Source organism: Prosopis cineraria, unplaced genomic scaffold (assembly GCF_029017545.1).
Source record: "Prosopis cineraria cultivar Desert tree isolate PC_DT_omini unplaced genomic scaffold, ASM2901754v1 PC186, whole genome shotgun sequence".
Lineage (NCBI taxonomy): Eukaryota > Viridiplantae > Streptophyta > Magnoliopsida > Fabales > Fabaceae > Prosopis > Prosopis cineraria.
The window spans coordinates 22,518-29,099 of record NW_026555513.1 but is presented as its reverse complement, the minus strand read 5'-3'; the positions used below and the strand labels follow the sequence as shown (position 1 = coordinate 29,099).

The window sequence follows — 6,582 nt, the reverse complement described above, 5'->3', positions numbered from 1 at the left end:
CCCTACCACGACTATTTCTTCGAAGGAAGGTTTGCTGGAGCTACTAATTCTAAAGTCAATGTCTCTTGCGAATTAAATATTTGTTGCATAGTTATTCCTTTCAGTAGCATGACATATTTAATTATCCTAAATTCAATGATTATTCGAATGCTGATATGTGTTGATTATTCTCCTGTTTAATGGCTCACTATCTGGCAGAATTATTTCCTCTAGAGGAGAGCAACACGGCAGGGAGATCCGCTTTCACCATAAATGTTCTATCATGTTTAATAGTGGATCAAGAAAATAAAGGAAATTGGAAGGGAGTAAAACTTTGTAATTCAGCAAGACCGGTCACTGATCTTTTATATGCAGATGATTCCCTCCTCTTCTTTGAATGTTACAGGACCGTAGGCTAATATGAAGGTCTCTGACTTCCTCACCCTGACTTCTAATCCTTGGTGTCCAATTTCTTGGAACAGCACAAGTCCAAATCAATTTTTCCCTGAAAGTGTGGTTTAATGTAATGACCCAGTATTTAATTGAAATTAAAATTGATGGTAAGGTATTTTAAGGATTTATATTATATATTTAATTTAATTAAGCATCAAGGAGGTTAGTCTAGTGGTAATTGAGTCACTTGTTCAAAAGCAAGACCTCACGTTTGTACCCTCCTAAGGCAAGAGAAGAAAATTTTTATTATTACTAACAATTTGGTTAAATTATCATTTTGCCATTCATGTTAAAAATAAAAAAAGACAATCAGGGATAAGAGGAATCGGTAAGCTTCTGCTCCATTTGGTGCTGGTAGTTGACAGAGAGATTGAGGAACAGAGAGCACGCAGGGTCCTCACCCCTGTTTTCGGTCTTCCTCTGTCGTCCTTCTCGTCTAGCGCCGCTGACCGTGAAAGGTCTTCTTCCCCTGTCGTGGTGTCGCTTGGAAGCATTGAGATTCATTTTGTTCTTCTCTGTTTCACGTCGCAGAACGCTCACAATCGCTGGCCATCGTAAAGCTCGTCCGATCACCGTTCTTCTCCATCGCCGGCTGTGGGTTCTTCGATTTTCGGCTGTGGCAGTCGCCCTTTGCTGCAAAAGGTTCGATTTTCTGGTCCTCTCCTTCCTCTGTTCGCATTGCTTGGTTTTTCTTCTCCTCTTGACTGAATTTATCTGGTGTGGATGTATGGGCTTTGGTTCCTTTTTATCATCCTTCCTCTGCTCTGTTGGTGAGTCATAGTCATTTTTCCTTCTCCTCCTTCGCGCAGCAGCGTCATTTTCCTCTTCCTGGTTATGGTCACTGATTTGGGATGAAGAAGCTTCAAGTTCTGCTCATCCTTCTCAACTGACTTGGCGAGCTAAATTCATTTTCTCCCACTTTATGGCTGTGCGTATATTTTGCTGAACGTTGTTTGAAGATGGGATTTTGACTTTCCCTTTGCTTCAGTCGTTATGTGAATAGGAGGGAGAATGGGGAATTTTAAACTAGCAAATGACATTCATTCTAGATGTGAATTGATTATTTGTTAGGAATGAAAATTTGAAAAATTTGATAAACTTAAAATTTACATGGGAAGCTATTGGAATGGGATTTGTGAAGAAAATAGCTTGGAATTATAGTTTAAGTATTGATGTTTACAAAATGTTTGATGAAAAGAAGCATTTAGCATATAAGGAGAGGATACATGGGTTGATTATATTGTTGTTAATTAGATAATTATTATAGCACAAATTTCTTTAATAGAAGTTGGGAAGTTTGATTGGTTCCAATATAGATACAAGACAACCTAGAAAAGGAATTGAAGAGGAATTTGGTCATGCGGCTTAAGTATTGTGCAGATGTTTAATAGAATGTTTGAAAAGGGAGATTTTGGATTAAAGGTAGCAAAATATTTGTGATAGTTATCTCATCAATGTTTAAACAATCATTGAAGGCATTTGTTCTTGATAATGAATGTTAAAGTAGAATTTAAAAGTTTTTGAGAAAAATATTTGGGTTGGTAATTCTAGAACCAAATCATTATTTATATTCATTCTTGGAATATCTTTGGGATGTTTGATAACATGTTTATCAAAAAGAGTTTGATTTGATTATGAGTTTTCTAAAATTTCATTAACTCTTTAAGTCTTATGAAGATATACTTGGCTTGGATGCTAATATTCATAAATTTGACTTGAGTTTTGTGAAGAATTCTAATTATTAAGCTATTGTGAGTTTAACTTGAGTAATGCAAATAAACTTGATATTTATGGAGGTGATGTGTAGCTAGATGGACATTTGATATAGCATTTCAGAAATATTGGAGTTAAGATTTATATAGCAGCCTATCCTATTATGTTTTCAGGCCCCTTTACCGTTTTTTTTATTAAATAAAGCACTAGTGCCCCTATCCTATAGAGTGAGTAAGGCTCTTCTGCTATCAATGAAATCGAAAGAAACACAAAAGCCTAGTGCAGTGCGTTTTGTATAGATTGAGACTTGTAGCTTGATTCTTTACTCATTCCATATTGGGAAGAATTGCAGGAAATCATTTGATAACACTTCTTCCTATTTTTCAATAATATCTAACAATCAAGACAATTTTCATGAAACTCTTTCATTTCATAGAAGTTTCTTCTTCTTCTTACAAAGCAAATAGCAGTTTAACTAATGGCCAAAGTCTTTCTTCATGCATAGCTAGACCTTTTGCTCGATTGTTTGTTACTGGAAGAAGGTTAGAATCTGTCTCTCCCTGGCCCTAAGATAGAATGTGACCTCTTTCTCTTCACTCCCCCTCCTCGACTTCCATGGAAGTAAGGGCAGGTTCTCTCCTTGTTGGATTTCTATCTTTCACCATTCAATGCTATTGTCAGTTTGTTTGTTGAAGTCAAATAGATAGCTATGACACTTCCCGTTCTTTTACAATATCTTTTATAAGAGAAAGAGATATGGAAGAGAGTTTCACTAAGTCTCCTTTTCTTTGCACTCCTTTTGCTTGCCTTATTCGGGCATTCAGCCTTAGGGGAAGTGGGTGAACTTTGATCCTGACTCAATGATAGATATCAAGTTAGAACCACCAGTCAAATAAGGGGAGAAATCCTCATCAAGCATAACAACTTTTATCACTAAGATAAAACATGTTCTCTTATTTAGGCTGATCAATCAACTCAATGGACTAGCATAGATTGGCTCGTTGATCTTTGATTTGAGAGTCTTCCTGGCTGGCCTAACTAGTTGAACCCCTGAGGGCTAATCTATCAAGATCATAGCTAAGTCAGAAAGACAACCCTTTGAGAAAAACTAGACATGGAGAGTCTTTAGTGAGTGATTGTTGTTGTCATGAAAGGGTTTTCTTTGAACGAATCCTATTTAAACTAAGCCCGAAAGCATAGGATGTGACTTTTCTTTCTTCTTTCTTCTTCTTTTTCAGGTATGCCGCTCCGCGAGAAAGGAAAGGAGTGAAATAAAAGAACTAAGTGGGTTGTGGTAATGTCAGAATCTGCACCTATTTGTATCTATTTAGTGATTAGTCTGCTAGTTTCTTTAATCACACTCGATCTTCCTTTTCCCTTTTCATCCAATAGTTCAACCTATCCAGAAAATTGTCGGCCTACAAATGTGGTTTCGATCCTTTCAGTGATGTCAGAAGTCATTTTGATATATGGTTTTATCTTGTTTTAATTTTATTTATTATTCCTGATTCGGAAGTAACCTTTTCCTTTCCTTAGGCAGTACCTCCCAATAAGATTGATATGTTTGGATCTTGGTCTATGATGGCCTTTTTATTGATTTTAACGATTGGATCTCTCTATAAATGAAAAAGGCGTGCTTCAGATTGGGAGTAATCACTAGTGATAGGGAAAAAATAGGGAGGAAGGACATGGGAAAGAGCAATGCCTACATTAAATTAATTGATTCATAATGGTAGAAAAGAAAAACTGGGCATAAACCGTACTAGAGCTTCAGATCAATGTCCCCAGAAACAAGGAGTATACCTGTGTGTTTCAATGAGAACACCAAAAAAAACCTAATTCATTTTTTTAGAGTAAGAAGCAAAACTACAAGAAAGCTTTCTTTATCTTTATGGATAACCAATCCATTTTAAAATATAGTTGGGAGACTTCACCCAAGAAATGGGTAAAAAAATGAAAAGATCAGAACATAGAAATAGATCTGATACCAATATGGACTATCGATTTCCATTGTTTTGATAAATTGCATAGAAATAAATTGCATACCTATACAAGGGTTCAAGTTTTGATCGATATTTGTAGAGTTGATTATCCCTCTTGAAAATGAAGATTTGAAGTGGTATATAATTCATTGAGTACTTGGTATAACTCACGCACTCATGTACAAACCTGTGCAAACAAAGTAAAATGAATATCTCCAGTAGTTAGTCTATTTCCATCAATCGGCCAGTGGGAGCAAGAAATTTAGGATATGTTTGGTGTTTTTCTTCCATCAATCATCCAGATCTACGTCGTATATCAACCAATTATGGTTTCAAGGGTCATCCATTATGAAAAGACCTTCCTCTGAGTGAATATGTAAAAGTATGCTAGGACGATCTAAAGAAACGTGTGGTTTCTGAACCCATTGAGATGACCTAAGAATTTCGCTATTTCAATTTTGCTAGTCCTTGGGAACAACTAGCGACAAATAATTTAGAATCTAGATAGGTCTAGTCTAGGGGACAAATTAATAGGAAATGCTATTTGCTTTGTAAGAAAAAGAAGAAACTTCTATGAAATGAAAGAGTTTCACAAAAATTGTCTTGATCGTCGGATATCATTGAAAAATAGGAAGAAGTGTTATCGAATGATTTCTTGCAATTCTTCCCAGTATGGAATGAGTAAAGAATCAAGCTACTAGTCTCAATTTATACAAAATGCACTGTATTGGGTTTTGTGTTTCTTTCAATTTCATTGATAGCAGAAGAACCTTACTCACTCTATAAGATAAGGGTACTAGTGCTTTATTTAATAAAAAAAGGTAAAGAGGCCTAAAAACATAATAAGATAGGCTGCTACTCTAGGCTCGCTTCGCTTCTTCAAAAGGCTGATTATTTATAACCTTTTTTATAAGTAAGTAAGCGTTGGTAGGAGCGGTGGGATGATGATTAGTATATAAATAAATAAAGATAAAAAAGAAGAAATGGCAAGATAAATTTTATATCGATGTAGGAAATAACAAATTTCAAAACAAGGTAGGGATTCTTTACAATGACCACCTGTAGACTAATTGAAAGGGATGTAACACAGCTTGATAGCGCGTTTATTTTGGGTATAAAATGTTATGGGTTCAAATCCTGTCATCATATCCCTAACTATTACTTATCTTATGAGTAGTAACAAGGGATCAATTGAGACCGATTAAAAGTAGACCACACATACTCAATAGAAATATATGGATATTCTATCAATATATATATATATATATGATGAGAGTTCTATATATATAGATTATGGTAGTATATGCATGCAAGATGAATTGGGGTCATATGAATTGATTTTATAAAAATAAAGCGCTCTTAGTTCAATTCGGTAGAACGCGAGTCTCCAAAACCTAATGTCATAGGTTTAAATCCTATAGAGTGTGATTCCATTCTTATTAGATTGAGAATGATATTGAAATAATGGAATAGCAGTCTAAAGTCTTAATTTTACCTCCTGTGGTTTAGGATTAAAACAAAGAAACAGGAGTTCAATAAAAAAATGTCAATTAATTAAAGGTCCAACTGATCACCATATCGGTATTGTAAATATGCAGTTACGAATAATCCAGCCACAAGAATAAGAATTAGACCTAACACAATTCCAAATAGAAAAATTTCAATCATTTTTATTTGTTTAAAAGGAGGTAATATATATCCTTAAATATTAATCTGGATTGCCTATGAATTTCAATGACCAAGAATTGGAAATTGACATGGTAAGGGACAAGAGAATATATTGAATATCCCAGAAAGATTGATTTTTATAAATTGTTGATTCAAAAGTTCTAATGGACACCCTGGGTATCAGAAAGCTATTTTAGGGATGTCTTCCTTGGCTATGAAGATCTAGTTGTAGTCGAAGTATCCATCCATAAAGGACAATACCATATGCAAAGCGGCGCCATTGATGAGTTGATTTGCAACTGGCATAGTTTACTTGTCCTTTTTGACTAGCAATGTTTAGCTTCCTAAAATTGATATAGATTCACAGCTTTCCATTCTTCTTTTCTTTCTTACAGGTACGATGTTTGAAAGCCAGTTGACGTACCTTAGATCCAAATGAATTTAGCATTTTGGAGCCTTTCTATTTCCTCTTTTATCTTCAGGATGATTTTCATGGACATCCACCTTGGTGGTTGCTTATAAGGCTTATATCCCTTCATGATGGGAAGACGGTGTTCTACCAAGTCTCTAGATAGACCAAGCATTTCATCATATTCCTCAGCAAACAGTCTTTGAACTCCCTGAGAAGGTTTCTTAACCTCTCTCTGAACTCCTCTATTATTAAGACACTAATGTAAATAGGTCGATGCCAGTTTTCATCTCTTAGATTGACCTTTACCTATGGATTTTAGACTGAAGCCAGGTTGTCATCAAGCTTTACCAGTGTAGGTTCAAGTTCTTCAATCTG

General features: G+C 35.2%; 2 pseudogenes; both read left to right on the top strand.

The window, feature by feature from the left end:
* The first annotated feature begins 3,372 nt into the window (after positions 1 to 3,372).
* On the top strand, positions 3,373 to 3,798 carry LOC129295780 (NADH-ubiquinone oxidoreductase chain 3-like; annotated as a pseudogene).
* Positions 3,799 to 4,036: 238 nt separating this feature from the next.
* On the top strand, positions 4,037 to 4,635 carry LOC129295781 (NADH dehydrogenase [ubiquinone] iron-sulfur protein 3-like; annotated as a pseudogene).
* Positions 4,636 to 6,582: the final 1,947 nt, after the last annotated feature.